This window comes from Sturnus vulgaris, chromosome 4 (assembly GCF_052056855.1).
Source record: "Sturnus vulgaris isolate bStuVul1 chromosome 4, bStuVul1.hap1, whole genome shotgun sequence".
NCBI classification, from domain to species: Eukaryota; Metazoa; Chordata; class Aves; order Passeriformes; family Sturnidae; genus Sturnus; species Sturnus vulgaris.
The window spans coordinates 27,034,403-27,054,493 of record NC_142246.1 but is presented as its reverse complement, the minus strand read 5'-3'; positions in this window follow the sequence as shown (position 1 = coordinate 27,054,493).

The following is a 20,091-nucleotide window of genomic DNA, read 5'->3' as shown; positions in this document are numbered from 1 at the left end:
CCACTTATAGGTGGCGTCTCTGCCCTGATGACCTGAGGCATCATGGGCCCATCGAGCCAGGAACAACTCTCCCTTGTGCTGCCAATCTAAAAATCTGTCTGTGACACCTCTATCTGTGCAGCCTGATCCATGTGCTCGTTGTGTCGGTGTTCCTCATTAGCCCGACTCTTGGGGACGTAGGCCCCATAGATACATGACAGACTTTCACAGGCAGCTTCTCTATCCGGGTGGCAATGTCTTTTCACTCATCGGCAGCCCAGATTGGTTTTCCCCTACGTTGCCAGTTAGCCTTTTTCCACCTTTCCAGCCATCCCCACAGAGCATTGGCTACCATCCATGAATCAGTGTAAAGGTAGAGTTTTGGCCACTTCTCTCTTTCAGCAATGTCCAGGGCCAGCTGAACAGCTTTGAGTTCAGCAAGTTGACTCGATCCACCTTCTCCTTCGGTAGCTTGTGCAACCTGTCGTGTGGGGCTCCATACGGCTGCTTTCCACTTCCGGTTCATCCCCACGATGCGGCAGGAACCATCAGTGAAAAGAGCATAGCATGTTTCATCTGCTGGCAGTTGGTTATACGGTGGGGCTTCTTCGGCCCGGGTCACCTGTTCCTGTTCCTCTTCGTCAGCAAGACCAAAGTTTTCACCTTCGGGCCAGTTGGTAATTATCTCCAAAATCCCAGGGCAATTCGGGTTTCCAATACGGGCACGTTGTGTGATGAGGGCAATCCATTTACTCCATGTGGCGTCAGTGGCATGGTGGGTAGAGGGAACCTTTTCTTTAAACATCCACCCCAGCACTGGCAGTCAGGGTGCCAGGAGGAGTTGTGTTTCCATGCCAATCACCTCTAAGGCAGCTTGGACCCCTTCATAGGCAGCCAAGATTTCCTTCTCTGTTGGAGTGTAGTTGGCTTCGGACGCTCTGTAACTTTGGCTCCAGGATCCCAGAGGTTGGCCTTGAGTCTTACCAGGCACTTTCTGCCAAAGGCTCCAGGATAAACCCTTGTTCCCGGCTGCAGTGTAAAGCACATTCCTCACCTCTGGTCCTGTCCTGACTGGGCCAAGGGCTACTGCATGAGCAATCTCCTGCTTGATCTGGGTGAAGGCTGTTGCTGTTCAGGACCCCAGTGGAAATTGTTCTTCTTGCAGGTGACCAGGTAAAGAGGGCTCACAATCTGGCTGTACTCAAGAATGTGCATTCTCCAAAAGCTTATGGCACCTAGGAAAGCTTGTGTTTCCTTCTTTCTGGTCGGTGGAGACATTACAGTGATCTTATTGATGACCTCACTGGGAATCTGGCACTGTCCGTCTTGCCACTTTACTCCCAGGAACTGGATCTCTTGGGCAGGCCCTTTGACTTTGCTCTTTTTAATGGCGAAGCCGGCTCCCAGCAGAATCTGGATGATCTTCTCTCCTTTCTGAAATACCTCCATTGCCATGTCCCATCCCACAATGATGTCATCAATGTACTACAGATGTTCTGGAGCTTTACCCTTTTCCAGTGCAGCCTTGATCAGTCCATGGAAGATGGTGGGACTGTATTTCCACCCCTGGGGCAGTTGGTTCCAGGTGTACTGCACGTCCCTCCAGGTGAAAGCGAACTGAGGCCTGCACTCTGCTGCCAGAGGAATGGAGAAGAATGCATTGGCGATGTCAATGGTGGCGTACCACTTTGCTGCCTTGGACTCCAGCTCGTACTGCAGTTCCAGTATGTCCGGCACAGCAGCGCTCAGCGGTGGAATCACTTCATTCAATGCACGATAGTCCACAGTCAATCTCCATTCTCCATCAGACTTGTGCACAGGCCAGATGGGGCTGTTGAAGGGTGAGTGGGTTTTGCTGACCACCCCTTGGCTCTCCAGCTCACGGATCATCTTGTGTTTGGGGATCATGGCATCTCGATTTGTCCAGTACTGCCGGCGGTGCACTGTTGAGGTAGCAATTGGCACCTGTTGCTCTTCCACCTTCAGGAGTCCCACTTCAGATGGGTTTTCAGATAGTCCAGGCAAAGTGTTCAATTTCTTAATACCCTCTGCCTCTATAACAGCTATTCCAAAAGCTCACCTGAGTCCCTTTGGGTCTTTGTAATAGCCGTTCCTGAGGAAGTCTATGCCTAGAATGCACAGTGCCTCTGGGCCAGTCACAATTGGATGTTTCTGCTACTCCTTCCCAGTCAGGCTCACCTCATCTTCCAACAGAGTCAATTCCTGCCGTCCCCCCCATCACCCCAGCAATGGAAACTGGTTCTTCCCCCACGTCCCAATGGTATTAATGTACACTGCAAACCAGTGTCAACTAATGCTCTGTCTTTCTGTGGCTCTGATGTGCCAGGCCATCAGATCCACACTGTCCAAAAGACCCAGTTTTCCTGTGCCTCTCCCTGGCTAGAGGTAGGGCCCCTCTAGCCCTGGTTATTATTTCCTTCCTGGGATACATAGTAGAGGTTCCTTCAAGTGGGTCTGGCAGATTATCCTCCCCTCTGTAATAGCCTGCACCTTGGTCATGGGAAGCTGAGGCTACCTTCACTTTAGTAGAACTCCCTCGGTTAGTGTTTCCCTCCCTGAGTTAACGCACCTGTGATGCCAGGACAAAAGTGGGTTTCCCATCCCACCTTCTCATGTCTTCCCCGTGTGTAACATTGACTGGCACTGCCTGAGACAGAGACACAGCACTCTATGATCCATGTGACAAAAAGCACTTTTATTGTTCTGACTTCACCTTCAATACCTTTCTTAATGTTCCCAGGTAAGCACTTCTAATTGGTTCCAAGTTCAGGCTGCTCAGCTCTCTGACCAATAGCTCTTGCAGCTTGGGCTGGGACTCATTGGATCAAATCCTTGTCTGTCTCCAATTATGTCCTATCTCTGTTCCCTGGAGGCTTGTCTGTCAGGCCAGGCTGCTTCTCCCATATGTGGCCAAATTAACTACCAGTACAATCCAGCTTGCACTGTGACAATTCCCTGTTTCTTTTTTATTCATTTGAATAAAAGATTTAAAACAGAAATATGCAGTTTGTTCTCTGTTATCTTACCTGCAAGGGTCCTTTTGCATGCAAGATTACATTGACAGCATAAATTCAATTGGAATGGGGCTTTTACCTAGCTTAATACATTTGGCTTTCTTAGATGGTGATGAGTTCCACATACCAGAAGCTGCAGTGCTTATGTTCAGGAGTGGTTGTGTGAATTTAGTACCTTCTGGTTTCACATATAACAATTTAACTGCTTAAAATAGAATTATAACTTAATTCTATAACCATAAAACTTTAAACTTCTTCTTTTAAAATTATAACTTAATAAAACATTTAGCTTTAGTACTGTGCACAATTCCAACTTAACAGAACAGTTTGTAAACAGAAAAATATTTTGTAAACAAACAACTCTGTTATTTCAATGTCCTGTAACTCTGTGAGGTAGGTACAATTTCTGTCATTCACTTTCTCGACCAATGATATATGAGCTCCTAAGGTCCAAGAGATGAACTGGGATTCTCACCCAGGTACCTTGACTGCTTAACAGGCTGGCTAGGTTTCAAATTGCGTCTTTTAGAAAAGCTGCAATATTTACTGCCACAATTCCTTAAAATTTAAATTTTTGTTATTGAATTTTATAAGCTTAGTATTCCAAATTATTGATATGCTTGATGTATCATTGTAATTGTGGTGTTTTTATTTAGAAAACTGTTAACATAATTTTTAGCTTGACATGTTACAGGCTCAATGTTTAGTAACTACAATGTTACAATTTAACATTGAACAAGAACCACTTAGTTCCAAACCATTAACATTTTAAAAAACAAGAAACCATTTAACTTAAAACCATTTCAAATAAGAACACACATACTTCCTTTATTCCTTACTCCCCTTTCTTTGTTTTATTTAAAAAACAATACACCATTTAACTTAAAACTGTTTCAATTAAGAACACACGTGTTTCTATCTGTCCTTTCTTCCCCTTTCTTTGTTTTCAGAAATTAGAACAGGAACAAAACATCCACTTTTAAATTACCTCAGTGTGGTGAGAAGTATAGTTGCTGATATATTACAATTTAATTTTAGTGTTTAATATTGTTGAAGAGTTTTCCTTTAAATGATAACTTAGGAGAATTTTCTCCAGATAGGATTCTTTGTGTTTATCCCAAAGGTTGATATTTTAGAAAACTTTGCAATTGTGATTTGCCAATGAAATATCTTTTACTGAACTAATCCATATAGATCTGCCTTGTTGAACTTATATTAGAGTAAGCAAGATTTTCAAATTTTTCAGGATAGCTGATTGAGTATGATGATATTGCAATGTATGTGAATACAGTTAACAAGCATTCTACTGTGAACTTCAACATACACTTATAAGTTTGTAGACTGTATTTGCAACTCTGATAAAATACTCATTTAGCAACTGTAAAAAAACAGGCTAACAAGGCAAATATTAACTTAGTAAAACTTGCAAAATATACAGGCTTTGGCAAAGTTAAATTGGAAGTGGATGAAGCAGCTGTTGAGCTCTGCTGAAGATGAATATTATTGGTTACATTGCCTCGGTTGGTGTGGTTAAGTTTTTAATTTTCCTTTTCACTGTTCCAGTTTTTCCACCTTGATTACAGGGTGAATTGACGTTACCTTGTCCTTGAGCTTTCTTCTGTGAGGCAGGATTTTTGGGACAGTTTGCTTCCATGTGGCCTTGTCTCCAGTTGAAGCAATGTGCTCTCAGCTTTACTGCAGCTGCAATAGAATTAGCTAACATATCCATGTTATGTGATGCAGTCCCAACCTTAGCACATGCATTAATCATTTCTTCTAAGGATGGATTTTCTTTGGGCAATGAACTTATAATTTTTCTACAGTCCTCATTTGCATTATCTCATGCTAGTTGTGGCAATATTTGATTCTTTGCATCATTATTAGCTATCTGTTTTTCTATGGTATCCTGCAATCGCTCTATGAACTGCATATATAGTTCACTTGGGCTTTGTCTTATGTTTGTAAATCCTTGGGTTGGCACAGACATGTTTGTGTTCTTATTTAGGGCTCGCATCCCTAATTCTTTTGCTTGGTTTAATATTACAGAATTTAAATGTGCTTGAGTTTGTGGATCTTCCATGGGACATAATCCCATTAGCTGTGGGATCCCTGCCCCAAAGCACGGATCTTGTTGTGAGAGTCTCAAGTTTTTTAACTCTTGTTCCTCTGCATATATTCTTCAGGTCGATTCAAACATCATATATTGCAGTGGAGTACAGAGTAATTTTGCAATTTACTTCATATCATAAGGGGTTAATTCACTAGAAGTTATAAATCAAAGCATATTTGCAACAGCAGGGGAACCCAACCCGTGTTTAGCAGCCATTTGGCATCACTCTGAAAGGATTTGCCAATTAAAGGGTAAGTATTGGTTAGGTTGTCCCATTACTAACCGGGAATGCTTCAATTGTTCACTCCCCCTGTTGCCAGTCTCCTCATCATGGTGACTACATTGGCACAGAAATTAATGCATCTGTCTCTACATCCCCACATCCCATCGCCTTTTGTTTTACTTCCATTCAGAAGATTACTGGGTCTTGAATGGGGATGGTTTCTGCTCAAAACATTGAGGAGGCTGAAGCTGCTGTTTGGAGTGTAGCAGCAGCAGGGTGACTTGTGTTCCTTTCTAGGGTGTTTATCTGTGCAGTGGTTTCCTGAAGCTGTCCCATTCTTAGCTTCCGATGTGAAGAAGCTGTGGGTGCTGTGGTTGCAGCAGGATTGGGGCTGAAGCTCGGTACTGGAGTGGTTTTGGGGGCTTCAGTGTCAGTGTCTCTTGATTCCGGTGCTCTTCTGGGTTTGTTACCTGTCACTCCTGGTATGATGTCATCACGGCGTGCCCCTTCTCAGAGGTCAGCGGGGATTTCCATGGCGACTTGGAGTGGAGACATGCCCTCTTGCCGGGGCAAAGACGCCCTGCAAAGGCTGGGCTGGGGCTGGATTCCCTCCCCACAGAGGCAGGACTTCTTGGGGCAGAGGCATACCTGCTTGGGGCTGGCCTGGGTTGGGACCCCACCTGCCTGAGGCTGGACCGAGACCGTGGGAACCACCCACCAAGGCTGGGTCAAAGGAGGGGGCATGCCCCACTAGGGCTGGGCTTGGGGCGGAGCCATGCCCCATGAGGGAGACTGTGTTTCTTTACTCCCACCCGTGACCACGTGGTCGCTGCCAGGTTGGGATTTTTCCTGTCTCTCCGTGCTTTCCAGCAGGTATGGCTATGTCAGATCATGTTGGTGTCACCAGCTGTAATGTTGACTGGCACTGTGCCTGAGACAGAGACACAGCACTCTATGATCCATGTAACAAAAAGTACTTTTATTGTTCTGACTTCACCTTCAATACCTTTCTTAATGCTCCCAGGTAAGCACTTCTAATTGGTTCCAAGTTTAGGCTGCTCAGCTCTCTGACCAATAGCTCTTGCAGCATGGGCTGAGACTCATTGGATCAAATTGTTGTCTATCTCCAATTCTGTCTTATCTCTATTCCCTGGAGGCTTGTCTATCAGGCCAGGCTGCTTCTCCCATATGTGGCCAAATTAAATACCCAGTACAATCCAGCTTGCACTGTGACACCCATGGTCACAGAAAGAACCACAAGTCAGCTCATGGGGTGTACCCTCTCTCCTTTGCTGAGGGACGTTGGGCTCTAACTTTTGGGCCTGTGACTCGCACTGGTGCTGCATGGGAACTGTTCCTCCTCACCTCCTCCCTCACCTCCTCTTGGAGGCTCTTAACTACAACAGAGATATGGGCCTGCATCAGGCCATTGATCATACTCTCAAAATTTCTAAGCTTGTTGGCAGCAGAACCCACTGTCTCTTGGTTGTTATCAGCATTAATTGTTGCAATGAAGGTGGTATATTGAGATGGCCCCAGGTTTGCTAGATTCCACAACATCTGCCCTGTACACCTGCACCCATAAGGTCCCAGACACGAAGTAACCAGGTTGTAAAAGCCTCATGGCCCTGTCGTACAATGTCTTTTCACATGTTGCAGAGACTTTTGGACTCAGTGATGATCTCAACCTCTGGCTCCCCTGCTGGTTGTGATGGCCCTCCTTCTTGACCCTTATTATCTAGGTGCCTTGTTTTCATCTTAGACTTCCTAGTTTCCACAGGGGCAACTGCTGCTGTCTGTGACTGCTTTTGTGGTACAGGCTGGAACCTGGACAGATGTAACATCTGTGGGTTCCACTGCTGAACCATCAGAGTCTCCCTCTTTAAGGCAGGGGGAGGGTTTCTCGCCAGCTGGGGAAAGGTACTCCTTCAGCATCTGGCCTGTCTCCTTCACTAGAACCTCCACCCACTCCGGTGGTTCCTTTCTGAGATGAGCTGTGGGGCAGAGTCAGGCTCTGGGGTAACATCCCTAATCTCTGGGGCAGGGTCAGTCTTTGCAGCAGCATCCCTGTTTCCTGGGGTAAGTATCAGAATGGTTATCCAAGCCGATATTCCCTTATCTCTGAGCACTAAATAGAACAGGCATATCAGCAACACCAGCCACTGTATGATATTAACATTTAGAGGACATTTGAAAATCTGGTGGGGTAGACCCAAAAACCTGGGTAAAACGGTTGGGAGAAAATTTTCCCTGGTGTCATTCCCTCACAGTAGGTACCATTATTAAAGTAGCCCCAAAAACATACAGTTAGAGTGTGATAGCCTTGAATCCATGTACCTACCTTCCAAAGGAATTTAAAAATCCACGAATTCCTCACCTTATTAATCCATAAAGCAAACTGGATAACAGACACAGTAGCTTTAGTTATAGGGCCCATGTTTAGATAAGGGCCTTCAAATGGGAGGTATACAGCCACAACCATGTGCCACCCGAACCAGGATAAGCTAGACCACATGGTGCCACCCAGTGAGGTTTCTATATCCAGCACACAAAAAAAACAGGTTACTGAAGAACTGTTATTCCTTCTTTCTCTTGATGCTCTCATGCCCTACGTTGGGCACCAAAATCTGTCTTGGTTTGAAAGACAGGTGTCTGCCAGGAAAGGCAGGAGTCTCTTTTTAAAATGGAGAAGGTAAATGCCGTCCCTCCAAATTATTATATTTTTGAAATTAAGGGGTTCCCAGGCAAAGATATGAATAGGAATAATAGTACTTTACTAGGACAATTAAAATAGAAATACAGTATTACAGAGAAACAAACCCAGAAACACTGACAGAGTCAGAATACAACCTGACCCCATCAGTCAGGGTGTTGGTAGCAGTCTGATTAAATGGTGGCTGCATCCTCCTGGATGACAGATGTGGTTCAGTTGAAGCAGTGGCCCTGTAGAAGGGTGCAGTTTTCCTCCAAAGGTCTAGTGATGATGTGGAAAGATCTGGTTTTTCCTCTGTAATCCAGTGGAAAAAGGCTGTCTTGGTGTTCCATATCTCAGTTTTTATCTAAGTAGGAAATGCTTGGCTCCTCCTCCTGGCTGGAGCATCTCCCAATGGGATGATGCAATTTTATCAGTCATTCAGTGGGACCCAATGGGCCATTAACAGATGATATCTTCCTGGAGGAAGGATGGGTTGTGGAAAAGATAAAGATGACTGCCTCACCTGGTTTTAACAGATGGCCCATTAGCAGAGAATATTTCCCACAGAGATAAGGATCACTGCCCCAGCTGATTTCAACAGATGGTGATAGAATACATACTTCTGGTCACATCCTGCATTGCAACCTGCAAATAATCAATCCCATCAGCGAATCTATCAAAGCAGGACATGCACTGCTGAAGCACTCATGACGTCAATAACATTGCTTTGGGAAAAAAAATCATTGAAGTTCACATTTCCTGCTAAAATGCATTGGTAGCACTCTGGTTCTATCTGCAAAACAGGTTATAATAAATACATTTAATTCAATATCATTTATGTCAATGCTTGGCACTCAGTCTAATTCTCTTGTCAATTCTGTGTAACTGAAACCTAAATCTGGTTCAAGGATTTCATGGCCAAATGGTTCTGGTAATTAGCAGGAGATGAATACATCAGTCAGGTGGGTGTAAATCTTTGGGAACTGAGAGGAAGGAGCTGGATATGTGTGGGTAGGCCCCCAGCTGGTGAGAGCAGGGGGAAGAAGAACATGTCCAGGCTGTGCTGGGCAGGAGGTAGGGGTATCACCATCCCTGTTTCCCAGCCCTGCAGCTGGGAGCTCAGTCAGCAGCTGCCTTGTTGGGCTTATCTCTGTGTTCCACACGGCCACATTTCCAAAGTGCTGCTGTGATGACTGACTCCAGCAGAGCAGGGCATGTGTAATCAGGGAGCAGCTATGCCTGCTTTGCAAGCAGTGATGGCACAGGAGCTGTCTGTGACAGCCTGCAGGTCACAGCTACAATGTGCTTGTACAGGTCCTGACTTGAGGCACCCTGTCCTCTGGTGGTGCACATTCCCCTCAGCTGGACATTGCCCACTCTTGCAGTGTGTCTCTCTGAAACATGGCACTCTTTCTTTTCAGCCTCATCTCCTTCCTGAAACAAAAAGGAGACATCTTGCAGCCTTGTCTCTGCAGTCTGCTCCTTTTACAGCTTCTACAACACAGATAAGACAAGGGGCAGCAATGGTCTGGCCTATAAAGCAAGTCCTTCCTTTGTCTGAGCAGCAACCTTCTAAAACTTGAAATAGCTTCACTCAGCAATTTTGTTGGCCAGTGCACTTGCCATTTTCATGAAGTCATGGTCTAAAGACTCCTGGCTGGGTGTATAGCATGGCTCTGCAACAGTCCGAGTGGATCCTTGGCTTCCACAGCACACAAAAGAAATTTTTCTGTAGAGTTTGGTCTTTGGGAATGTTTGTAAAGTGAAGGATAAGGAATATGGCTGTTAGAGTGCCCATGAGACAGTGAAGGCCAGAGTGGCTGCAGGTGTGCTGCTGGAGAAAATATCTGGTGTATGACAGGAGGACTCCAGCAGGACAGTCCCACATACCCAAAGACATGCAGTGCATCTTGCCATGTTCCCATTTAGGGTGACAGGTACTCAACTTTTTGGCACTTCAATAATCTTCCAAATTTATCTAACTCAGCACCTTAGAGGTACAGCTCTCACAGAGGTCAGTGAACTACCAAATATTTAATATCAAATAGCTCTTCCATGAACTAAGCTTTAAGGAATGAAGAGCAGGAATTTTCTACCTCTGGGTACAAGTGCATGAGGCACTAATTCTACATGGCAAGCTGTGTTGTCAGCTGTGATGTGTGGACTGCAGTGTTACTAGCAGCAAAGCCTGGCAAAGAGCGATTTAGTAGGCATGGCCTAATACTTGTTCTGCACCTCTACCAGGACACAAAGGTGGGAAGGGAGAGAATTAGTGTTTGACAAAACCGCAGCCATAACAGCTGGACCTTTAATATCTTAACAATCAGCTTCAGTATGGCTGCCATATGGGATTTCCTATGGGGCAAATTAGAGCCACAGCATGAATGCTGTCCCCATGAACCAACCTATGGCAGTGATCATGTGCAGAAGCTTAAAGGAAAGTGCTGTGGTGCATAATGTTTTGGTCAACACTTACTGAGAAATTACTTTAACCTACTATGAAAGGGTCGCAGAGTCCACCAGTCAGCAACACTTCCCCAAGCTCCACAGTGTCCTTGCAAGTTACTGTCACTGCTGTAATCATGGTAAAACCTACAGGTTGTAGGTGGCAGATTTAATGATGAAAGAATTACAATGATTTATGTTTATGTTTGAATCCTTCCTTTGCTTGTGGATGCAGGCCTTTTCCTGCTATAATGCAGAGCAGATTTAAGTTAGACAGGAAGATGCTAGACCCCAGATGGATCATTTGGAAAAGCCGGTGGTCTGCAGAGGGCTGGGGAGTTGCACCCCCAAGGCTTTCTTGACCACATAGTCAGTGCTTCCTGGATGCCCAAGGCACCCTCCACTCCAGCTGGCTACAGGAAAGCGGGATCCAGCCTCCAGCGTGGTCAGCTTGTTCACTATTTCCTCAGAGTTCAGATAACTGGAGGAAGAAGGGAAGGAGTACAGCTGTGTGGCTGGGAAATATTTTCAAGGGAAGAGGAATCAGTCGTTGGTTGTCTTAAATATACTGTCTGCATTTATAATTTCAAGCTAAAATGAGATGCAGATGCAAGTTTTACACTGCTACTGCCCATATTGTGTAAATAATAAGAGAGAGCCCTTTTTCTAGGTATTTTTCTCCCAGTGCTATACAATTATAGCAATTGCGTGACGCTGTGTGCAGTGACGATTCCCCTACTTCAGGCGAGTAATTCCCTCTAGGTGGCACCAGCACTCTTCGGTTTCCCGAAACCCGCCTGCCCTGCGCTGGGCTCCGGCTTCTGCTGCCCGGGAATGCCCCGAGCATTCCTCCAGCATCTTCCCAGAAACCTTCCAGCATCCTTCCAGCATCTTCCCTGAATCCTCCCAGCATCCTTCCAGCATCCTTCCAGCATCTTCCCTGCATCCTCCCAGCATCCTTCCAGCATCCTTCCAGCATCTTCCCTGCATCCTCCCAGCAGCAGTGCTGGGGGACTCCCACCTCACAGCCTCTCCTCACGTTAGCTGTCTGACACAGCTGGTTTTTGCATTTGTAGGCTTTGAACTTCGACAATTGCAGACGTTTGTGGTTGCTTGTTGGCTTTCTGTGGCAAATAGTTGTTCTCAGCTCCGTGACACTTATTCCATCGTGAGGGGTGGAGTTCAATTTACCTAACTTTATGCATCTGAAAATTAGGTAAATAGATGAAACTATCTGATATATATCTGATGGAGACAGGTATCTCCAGAATATCAGTTTTTTCTTCCTGAGCATGAATGTCTCAGTTGCTGAGCTGCATTGTCCTGCCTGCTGAAGATCCACTTCATGGAAAGAGAATCTTAGAGGATCCAGAATAAAAGTGGGTATAAATTATTTACACTTCTGGATCTAGTGTTGATTTGATGAGTGTCATGCAAAGAGGTTTTCACTAAGTTAAAAAAAAAAGACGTTTCCACAAAAGCCCATATCATGCAAGAGAATTATCTGTAAATGTAACTACTTTATGATTCCTGCCTGTTAAAGGAGACCTACCCAGACAGTTTATAGGCTTCTGTGAGACATCATTTATAACAAAACTTATTAGGTTTTAGTGTATGGAGAACAGAGAGAGAACCTGGAAAGATGGTGTGCAAAAGCAGAGAGGAAGATCAAGTCTTGGCTGAACCATATAGGAAAAGCTGGAGAGGTCAGACAAGAGCTCAAATTTCTGTGTGACAAAGCTGGGCTTATGTGGGCCACTGTGGACCATAATATCTGATAGAACTTAATGAAATGCTCGTAGGGTGTGGGACAGGAAAGCTCTGCTTTGGAGATTTTCAACTCAGGCCATCATATTATTCAAAGGAATTTGTCTGCATGAGGGACAAAAATCAGCATCATTTACTGGCCAGCCCACAGCAGATTTTACTGCAACTCCAGACTTAATAGACTTACCCACCTATATTATATAGTGATTTTTGTTGGGGCTTTGGTTTTTTTGTTTGTTTGTTTGTTTGGTTTTTTTGTTTGGTTTTTTTTGTTTTGTTTTGGGGTTTTTTTTTGTTTTGTTTTTGTTTTTTTGCTTTTTGTTTTTTATTTTTTGTTTTCTTTCCATTTATAAGTGAGAATAGGGAAATTATTCAGTTACTCAGATGGTTGCTTTGTTTAGACTTTTCTTTCCAACAAATATTTTTGTTTGCTAATGAAGCCCAAAAACTTTGTGATCAAAATAGCTATGGTTAGGTTCCTTGGTAATCTCTGAGACAGGATTCAATGTGAATTTAGCACAAAGACAATGTGAAGGTAGAATTAGAGGACACAGTCTTTCAGAGTTGTATCAAAATGCTTAAAGCCAGGATGGGTGAGGGTTTAAAAATCTAGACACTTGTTTATAGGATGTAATGATCTGTGTTTATTTGGTTGGTACTAGTGGGTCTAGAAACCTTAGTTGTCCAAACATTCTTTGATTCAACTAATTAACACAATGGGGTAAAGTCATACATTTCTGTAATTTGTGGGCAAGTAAACCAAGAAAGCCATCAGATTGCTACATTTGAAGTTTAAAATGCTAGCCTGTGCTCTACTGATCACAGTTTTGATCACGGGCAGAATATACTGAGATACTGTGACCCAGAAAACAAATCGCAGAGCCCAAAAAACCCCATGCTTAGAATTGTGAGAAACTTACACTGAAACGCACTTCCCACCATTCAAGGGATGACTATGCCCCCTTGGCTTTCAAATTATGAAATGTGAGTGTTTCCACTAGCTGATGTAAAGCAGGAATCAGTCTCTGATAAGATGAGAGCTCCTGTTCAGGATTGGTGCCATACTCCTGAGATGAACACTGTTATATTTCCATAGATCTTCATTCATAATTCATGCACAGGAATCTATAGACTTCAAGGTGTGACTTCAGCATGTCTTAGAGCCATGATACTAAGATACATGATTTATTCTCCATTCAGCTGTATTATTTGCTGCGTTTTTACCAAACACAGCTAGCCAGTATCTTTGCAACATAGTCAGCTTGGAATCTGAGACAGTTTGGAGTTTCACCCTGGGAATAAAAGCAGCGTTATTCAGCTTGTATGATATGGTATTGATCTCAGATTGGTAATTTGCTATGAAGGCTAAGTCTGGGCAAGTTGTTTGCCATGTGAACTGGCATTTGGATTTTTGAGAAATTATCATTATCTAAGGAAGTTTGTAAAGGAGAAAACTGCCTAAAGCTCATAATTATCACTTGAATTATATTGATTTTTAATATATCTTAATGAAAAGTAAATACACCTTTACTTAAGATTATAAGTAAGTTATTGTTAAAATGAGAGCAGGGAAGATAACTTAAAATTCTCAGGAATGAGTCCTTAATAGTTGCTTTGTGAAAGGGCACTGTTCCATACTACAATCACAGGGCTTGGCAGGGGCAAAATTAGGACCCTAAGAGTAGCAAATAATTGTCTGACTCTGTACAAAAATTCTTAAAGGACATGCCTGTCTCTGTCTTCTGAATTATTATTTTTTTAAATTTAGAAATCTGCCAGAATATATTTTCTTGCAAAATGATCAGGATTTTCCTGGAATAGACAGGTTGCATTCAGGCATGGGTTCAAAAGTAACATTTCTCCCTGAGATTGTTTTTGAAACTTTCAGACTCAAATACAAGATTTGAGAGTTCAGGGGCACTAACTGCCTGCCAAAGGAGAAAGACCAAGGCTGATAAAAGTAATGGAGGGCAGTTAGCTTTCTCAGGGATATCAGCTGAAGAATGAAAGTTCTAAATAGACTCGGCAGGCAATGAGAAAGGTAATAACAACATTTATAGCTCACAATTGGAAAGAATCAAAGTGCCCTCGAGGAAGCACAGACCATTTCTATGCTGCTTTATACACTCCATGGAAATGGATGACATTAGTGGGCTTTTCCTGCACCCTCTGGGACTGTGAATGAAAAGTGCTTTAATTCTGGTACCTGTTTAATAAGAATAATCTCAGAAACAGAAGGAATTTTAGGACATAGGTCCTGTTCTCCGGGTGGCAGATGTTCCAGTCTATACATGAAATCATGAACAGGAGCAGGACCCACATTTGTCATGGACTATGGGAATGATATTACTGAGTAGCAGAAGCACCTTCTCAACTGGGCATTATCTGGAGTGGGTACCTCTCTCTTTGTATGGGAGCAAAAGAATGTGCCTGTATCCCAGGGATGCCACCTGCTGTAAAAAGGCAAACATTAGGTTTGAAAATGTCAGGCTGCCTGTTCCAGAATGCAGATGTATAGTTTTTCCCTATGTTATCAGTGCTCTGCCATAACATGAAGTCATAGGCTAAATTCATGCATCTGCTCATACTTACTGGTGATCCTGCCTTGGGAAAGATGCAGAGACTCGATGAACCCTTACTGTCTGTGACCTGTGACTAGAAAAAAATTCAGGTTTTCAACTACTAAGTACAGTTAACAGCTGTAAAAACAGCTGTAGAAAATAATTTGTATTGCTAAAGGTAAACATGTCACAAGGGAAATGAAAGCTGTTGATGAATATTCAAAGACTTTTTTCATTTATCCTTATTGTATAAATATAATCTGGGCAAATTAATTCTTCCTGATTAACTAATTTAGTGTAATATTGGAAAGACAGTTTAACATCTTTGCATTCTTACGAATGCCACATTAATGCCACATTGCTACAAAGGGCAAAAAAGATGCAAGGTCTGTGCTAACACTATACGGTTTTTACTTCAAACTGATAAGTTACCTTAGCAAGACTTGATCCTAAATACATCTGAGCTCAATCTTTCAGTGTGATGTGGCAAATGAGACAAAGTAGTGCTGACTTTGCAGTATTTTCAAGTGAAGGTGCAAGAGAATGGGATTGTATTCAAAGGAAGTCAATTTTATCTGTAGTTTTTGTTACAAATCCCAGGCTAGTTCTGAATGAAATCTGGAGTGAGAAGCGAATCAGTTCCACTTTAGCTAACACATGTTCTTTTAGTCTCTCAAACCCTTGGTTGTGTATTTCTTCCCTTGCTGGCATGTGCTTAAATTTTGTACTCCTTTTTGTCAGCTATTTGATTAATTTTTATCTTGTCTTGCTTTTCTAATTAATTTTTTGCAGTAACAGATTTTTAAAGGATCTTTTTTCCTTGGTGTGCTTGCTTACTGAAAATCTCTGGTAAATATTCATCAAGAAAGTGGTATGTTAGTAATTTTCTCAATAAATATTTATTATACACTTAACACTACAAATGCCAGTAGAATTGTGATAAATACTGGCTTCAGCTGAGGGAGAAGCAGTGCCTGAAGAGCACTGCATGCTGCAAGCATGTTCAGATGAAGCCAATCAGTGACAAATACCTGGTGATTTTTAGGTAGGAGAGCTGAGATTTCCTTACCTACCATGTCATGGCACAGGATTAGCTTCTGATCTGGGGAGACAGAATTAACAGGCAAATCATTTAAAATGGGAGTAGCAAACCAGAGGAGCTAGGGGCTTGCATTGGTTTTATAGAACTTTTGAAAATTATGCTGCATCTTCTCCCAGGGGAAATAGTTTTCTGGATTTGATAGATACTTGAGAAACCAGAGTGGCTTCTTGTGATACAGCTAGAAAACATGTTGGTGTCCACTTCATTGCCATCTGCATGTATGGCTGGGAAAAAAAAAAATTAGAAAGAACCCTGGAAGTGTTAAAGCAAATAAAAGGTCATCCACAAGTTAATTACTTGTAGTGCCTTACCTGTGTATTTGCACTGACACATGCTGCTCTGCTGCTCTCTGAACTAAGGGCTGGAAAAATAAACAGTTATGAGTGGGTAGATATGATTGAGGCATGGGGGGGTCTCTGGCCAAACATAATCCCAGCCCCTGTGTTCAGATGCTGCAAGCAGCTTTGGCCAACATCATAACTTGCTTGCCAGATTCACTGTGTGATTCATCTCGGTTCAGCAGTTAATAAATATTCTCATTGTCCCAACTCAAAACAAAGCTGATGTCACATGGGGCTGGCATGTTACCTAGAGGAGATGCAGGCTGTGTTCTCCAGACTGCAGTTTCTTGGCTGTTTTAATGAAATCTTATCCTGACAGGTTTCAAATCCCTTCGACTGAGAGCAACAAGATGACTGTCAGAGCAATAGGGATGTATTATTTGCATGTGCTTCTGGTCTTTGTGCCAGGAACACAGCAGTGTGCCAGGAGCTCAGAGCAAAGTGCTTTACCCATAGCTGTGCTGAGCTTTACATTCAGAATACTATTCCTGCTGAAATCACTCCTGAAGCAGTTAGAGAAGGAAGAGAGAGAGAGGTGAAAAACCACAGCAATTTGTACCACAATGTAAACAATTTAGGTTATCCTTTCCAACTGTGCAGGCCATGGATGTGAGGGGAAATACAGCCAGATCATTAAACCTTCTAGGCTAGCTTGTTTAAGCCACTACTCAGCATAGACAGAGCAGTAAGTTATAAACACCTCTCCTTAACTGCCACTCGTTTACACCATGCCAGAGGGGTATGAGTGGCCCTGTCTCCACTGTCATTGGCAGGGATGTAGGGATGTAAGCACTGGGCATCCTGCATGGTGGGTCTGGGCTTGATGGGCTAGCCTGAGAAGGTGAGCAAATGCTGCTGGCCAAGAGGCTCTCCCTGATTCCTTTAAATTCAGTCATGTTGCAGCTGACTTAGGTCTTATGTCAGGAGTCTCTCCCTATTCAGCAAGGGATTAAACACAAGCTTCAGTGGCTTTTCTGAACAGGGATAGAGTTAAACTCAGGACCTTCCTGATATTGATTAGCACAATAGTCAGAGATCTGACTGTCATGAGCAGGATATGTAAGAACTGTGAATGCCCAGTGAATGACCAGCCTGCTGCCTGTCACTCCTGCATTTTGTTGGGACCACCAGTGCAACAGTCATGCAGAGTCCCTCTGCTTGTCCTCAGCCCCTGCCTGACCAGGTGTCTGGGGATGGCAGTATTTGCTTCCTTCCCACTTCTGCAAAAATCAGTTTTAGCAGTGCCTCCCAGTTCTTAGCGATCAGAGGGTCTGTTGGAAATGTTTGGACTCAGCAGTTACTACGAAGGTTGCCTGTAGTTGAATTCAACTCCTGATCTGTTCATAAGCTCCCCGAAAATTCATCTTGGCTGAGGAAATACAGTTTTCCATTTCACCCCAATACAGACAGTTTTAGCCTTCTAAATTCCCTAGTTCACCTCCAAATCGAATCAACAGCTTCCTTATGGCTTGAGGACTTAAGGAAAAGCACAAATTAATTCCCAGTGACCTGTGTTCGAGTGATGTACTGGAGAGGCAGCTTCAGTGTTTGTCACACAAAAATGCAGTGACAGTGTACGGTTTTCTCTGCTCAGTTCCTTTCTTTTGCATGCAGCATTTGTTTCCACTTAGATCTAAAGAGATTTGGAAGTGATCTGGATGAATTAGAAGACACTACTTAGAAGGAAATGAAAGTAAATCTTTGCAGCTCTCTAAGCCTTTCTGTGACTAGTTCTAAGCTGTTATTGTACAGGATTTTTGAGATGCCAGGGAAGGAAAAACAAAGGGATTTATTTGCAGCACGAAGTTTCCACCCTGGAGTTTTGGGTTCCTGTTTGTGGGGCTGACATGGAGCTATCCTGCTGCTGCCCACCAGCAGCCTGGAGCCCTTGCCCATGGAGAGGGCTGGCTCCCACCTTGCAGGAGCTCCAGTCTGGCCTGTACCAAAGCCCTTGTTCACTCCCACATAAACAAAAAAGGCTTCTTTCTTCATTTTGTGATGGAAAAGAAGAACAGGCTATATTGCAGAAAGTAATAGCAGTGCTTCTTACCTCCATTCTCTGCTTTGGAAATCAAATGTGGTTGGTGAGTTCTGCAGCCAGGCTGGGCTACATGGGAGCACCTTGCGCTGGTCTGAACCTGCTGTGCTGCTGCTGAGGATCTAATAAACTGTGCTACTATAGCTTCTTTACGTGTGTCCTTCCAGAAATCTCCCTCTCTCTCTTTCTCTCTCCCTGTCTCCTTTTTCTTCTTTTTTCTTCTTTTTTTATTATTTTTTTTCCTCCTAACTCTACAGGAAATGTTTTGGAAGGGAGAGTCAAGAGACTTAAGTCTGGAATTTTTATGTACACCAGAAACTTAAATGTGTGGCTCAAGCTGATAAACTTGCCACACCTCTTTCTGTTTTCTTTATAGACGTATTACAAATATCTGACTTGGAACCTTGATTTACGGTCTGAACAGAAGGCAAAAGGAATATAGACACTAGAGACATGAAAAGATAAATCTCTGGAGGATACATAAAAGAGTTTGTTCAGCTTTTAGAACTCTTAATGAAAGAGAATGACAGAAAAGATCAGAACACTAATTTTTAAAATATTTGTGTTTAAGGAAGCAGTTCAACATTACTGATGCCACATATGAAATATCACCTCTATTGTTTTATGCCTGAGTTGAAATTGCCTATAGAGTGCAGCCCTGAGTTTCCCATAGCACCATCGTTTGTATTGCTTTCAACTGGAGGTTTTTACAGAAAAAGCACCAGCAGGCATGGAGAGCTCGTGGGGTATTTTTAAACAAGAGCCATCCAAAATTTCCCAATGGTGCATTTAGGAGCACTTTTTTGATTCATTTCTCATGGACTGTTTTGTGAAAATGTGTATATTGCCATGATATTTAATCGAGATTTTAATTTTATTTTTCCTGTATATGTACAGGATGTCTTCCTCCCCAGCAAAGGCATGAGACTTCCATGAAAGTTTGACCTACAACACCTTTTAGAAAGGAAAAAAAAAAAAGAAAAAAAAGAAAAAAAGCACTCTTGACTTACAAAATTTCCGTAGTGGAGAATTCCCACAAATTTAGTAAGTTTTTCCAGTGATTAGTTATTCTTACAGCCAAAGAGCTTGCACTTTTATCTCTTGACTGAATTTGTGTGGCTTCAACTTCTCACTTCGTGGACTTACTATACCTTGGTCTCCAATATCAACACAAGTGCACCTATGATCAAATAATCTCTGTTCTGATTTGTTAATTTGAATAAGAACTACCACTGGTATCTGTCCATGAAAGACATATGTCCTTTATGGCTGTTCTTTGAGTCTCTTCCAATTGAGCAGGGCTGCTCCTTGATTGCAAGCACCAGAATGAATCCTCCTGCTCTGGCAGCAATTTAATCCATGACACATAAAGAAGAAATCTAACCTTCCTACTCAGTATATATTATATCACCAAGAATTGCAGAGGGCATCCTACTGCAAGAGGAGTTCAGTCAGTGCTTCATAAATACCTGAATACCATTTAGTTTGAATGACAGTGGGTTCTTTTGGTCTGCCTAATTGTCTGGTTTGAAACCTCAAAGATTTTGCATGCCAAAATCATATGGCACTGAAAATGCATGAGGATAATTTTGTGAGGTGAGCAGGGTGCTGCCTATAAACATATGATGTTCTAGGTCCTCTTTGAGGGTTATTTTGCTTAGAGTGGATCTATTTGCCTTTGGAAAAGGGGATTTTAGAAAGCAAAGATTCATATAATAATCATAGTCAAGTTAACATTATGAAAAAAATGGTTGCTCTAAGTTTATATATTTCAGCATCTAATTGCCCAGATAAA